At 41.9% G+C, this 3498-nt stretch overlaps 1 pseudogene; it reads left to right on the top strand.

Annotated features, from left to right (window-relative positions):
* Positions 1 to 966: 966 nt before the first annotated feature.
* Positions 967 to 1731, top strand: LOC102908876 (trafficking protein particle complex subunit 13 pseudogene; annotated as a pseudogene).
* Positions 1732 to 3498: the final 1767 nt, after the last annotated feature.

The raw sequence follows: 3498 nt of genomic DNA on the forward strand, positions 1-3498 counted from the left end.
ATTAATCACATTTTTATTATATGTTATATATATAATGATACTTTGACCTCTTGGGGCTTAATTCTTCCGCTCAAGACACTTCCCTCCCCAAAGCTAGCTAAATCGTTGAGATAGCCACCAACTCCCTTATGGGTACACCTGCCATGAACTATCCAGCCAAGAGCTCATACCTGTCAACTAACTCCTTATGTTTTACTGCTGTTCTCCTTTCCTGTTAGCATGCCAAGAGCAGACACTAGACAACTATGGACAGATCCTAAAAATACGAGTCTGGTGACATTATACGTAGTTGTCAGTTCTAGGTCACTTATCCTGCCCTGCTTAGCCTTTCCCATGGAAAATATAATAAAGACTTATACCACATTCCTTCTTTCCCACTAGATCAACCTCGGCATTGATGTGGCCCTTTGAGGCATACTGTAGTATGTTCACTTGGAAATTGAGAGCACCTAACATTTTTTCCAAGGCATTTGTCTCGATCATCTTCCATTATCTGATTAAAACAAATACTGGATACATTTCAATAAGATAAACTTAGAGTCAAATACAAGAGAATCTACAGAGACTGGAAATTTTTTCTGAAACTCAGGGTGTCTATTAACCATAAGTGTTTCACCAAATTCCAGGACACATGTGAAGATACTGAATATCTTGGTAATTTCTCTAGCCCATGAGAAGTAGCCCTGTACCAGATATGTAAATGTTTGAAGATTGATATCACTTTAAATTCCCAGAGCTACATTTCTGAGAAAGAGGGAAAATAACCGTTACATGAGGATTCCCAGTAATAGCAGTTAAGTCATAACAAAATAATACTGAAAAAATTGGTTTTTATACAAGAGCTCAGGCTTTACCTATTTTCGTCTCCATGGCTACAGTGCATTGATGATGTCATTCATGACAAAACAGTGGACCCCGGAAGAGTTGTTCCCGTGAGTTCAGTGCTTTTCAACTCAGTGCGCGGAGATGTTTTTAAGTAAACTGTGCGTATTTTCTCAGTCCCGACCACTGGATGTCAAAACCAAGTTTTTTAACTCAGACAAGGATGATTTATTTCTCGAAGTCCAGATTATAAACACTTCATCTTCAACTGTGTTTATACAGAAAGTTTCCTTGGAGCTACCTGAAATGTACACCGAAGAAGCATTAAATACTCTCAACCTGGATGGAGAAGATGAGAGTACATTTGGAACCAGAACATTTTTGCAGGCATCAGAAGGACGCCACTACTTATACCGCCTGCGGATCAAGGAGGAATACCTGGAGAAAGCGAGAACCCTCAGTGGACCAACGAAAATGGGGAAGTTAGAGATCGTGTGGAAACGGGAACTTGGCGAAATGGCGATGCTACACACAGTCCCACTTGAGAGAGAAGCTCGAAGTTGCAGAGGACTGAAGCTGTCTCTGGAGAATGTTCCAGACACTGTAGCCCGAGAAGAGCCTTTGAAAATTGCCTTCAAGATAACAAACTGCACTGATAAGAAAATGAAACTGCTTTTGAAGACGCATGATACAACTGCTGTTCGTTGGTGTGGATGTTCCGGGCGAAAACTTGGTACGTTGATGCCAGGCTCCTCGCTTTCCTTTACCCTGACACTACTGTTCTTACAGCTAGGCCTAAGGGGGATCTCTGGCATACGGATAATAGACGCAACGGTCAAGACCAAATATCGCTACGACGGTCTTGCAAAAGTCTGCGTAGTGCCTTCCGTGGCTAAAAGGAAAAGCTAAAGAAAACTTGCAACGTGATAGTTTTCAAGAAGTTTCCCAGAAAAGCTTTAAATCTTTTATCAGCCAAAAAGTGATCAACTAACGAGTATTGAGGACGATTATTTCTGTGGAGACTCTTTCTACCTTTCAGAATTAAACAGTTGCTGATTTCAAAAACAATCTGCCAGCGTTTGTCTTGGGTGAGGCGCCACATCAGTTTTGATCTGGAGTGTGAGATGATGTCCAGCGCTCCTTTCTCCACCCACTTAGAAGGTGTCTCTCCAGGGCTGAGTAGAGGGAATACACATAATGGGAACTTGTCCTTTCTTCTTCATTTCTGGTTTCTACACTCTACTCTCTCACTTGATGTCCTTGTGTCTTGTGAAAGTATTTTCCTGTGTGAACTGATGTTCCCATGGGAGGAAAATAAAGGAAGGTCCTATTCCATGTCTTGGTGATGTGACCCTCGAGTAAATTAAGCAATACACTTCTTTATAAAAGAACTATTTCGAGTACAGTTGGTTATCCTTTCAAGGAAAGCAGCTTTTCCTGACAAAGTTTATTGGGTGCTGGAATTAGAGAGAAGTTCAGCAGTGACAGGGGGCTCCTGAACACCTGGTAGGTTATTTCTTGTTACTTCCCTTTTGGATCAGGCATTGGCACGAGAGGATTGATTCTCATTTAAACTCAAACTCTCATGCAAATTAACATGTCGACAAAGTGTCCTGTCTTGACTGTCTCAGTCCCAATCTCTGAATTATCAAAATTCCAGACAGAAATTTAGATCTTTCTTTAAAGAATCTTTTTTTCTCAAAAGTTATTACAATAAATTTCTTTGTTTGCAATGCAAAATGCTGTTCCTTATGTAATGGAATCAGGTATACCGAAGACCTAACGACTTGTAATCCATGTAACTCACTTCTCCAAACAGCACTATGATACAGATGTCCCCTGATGTGTGAACAATGGCAGTTGTTGTATTATGCTACCATGGTTTTTGTTCATTTTTGTTGTTGTTGTTTTTCAAGGCAGGGTTTCTCTGTGTATCTTTGACTGTCCTGGAACTCGTTCTGTAGACCAGACTGGACTTGAACTCACCGAGATCTGCCTGCCTCTGCCTCTCAAGTGCTGGGATGAAAGGCATGCAACACCACTGCCTGACTATGGTAGCACATTTTAAATTTAGGGTTTTTTTTTTTGTTTGTTTTTTGTTTTTTGTTTTTTCGAGACAGGGTTTCTCTGTGTAGCTTTGTGGCTTTCCTTGATCTCACTCTGTAGACCAGGCTGGCCTCAAACTCACAAAGATCTGCCTGGGTCTGCCTCCGGAGTGCTGGGATTAAAGGCGTGCGCCACCACCGCCCGGCTGGAGGAAGCCTCTTTGATGATGACTGGATAAGGCACTTATATATGAATAAAGCTTTTATATGCTTGTATGCACATGTATGTATATCATTAGGAGTCATTTTATTGATACTTTAAGACCAATAGTATTTGGTTTTACCCTAGGTCTTGGGGCTATCTAGTTTCTGGTTCTTGGTTAGCAAAGCAGTCTCTGGTATGTAGTGCCCAGCATATTTGGCAGGCAAGGCACCATTGTAGATCAAAGGTTTTGTGGCTGGGTTGGTGTTCATGTTTCTCTTTTGGTGGCCTGCAGGGTACCTTTCCACACCAAAGAGACTAGGATGTAGGGGTGAGGGCTCTATGTAGGCACCAGCTGGACTTCTCCAAGTTTAATGAGGTGTGTGGGTGTTGTCCTCAGCGGTGAGGCCCTGCTGGAGAGGGAGCTTT

Source organism: Peromyscus maniculatus, chromosome X, assembly GCF_049852395.1.
Source record: "Peromyscus maniculatus bairdii isolate BWxNUB_F1_BW_parent chromosome X, HU_Pman_BW_mat_3.1, whole genome shotgun sequence".
NCBI lineage: Eukaryota > Metazoa > Chordata > Mammalia > Rodentia > Cricetidae > Peromyscus > Peromyscus maniculatus.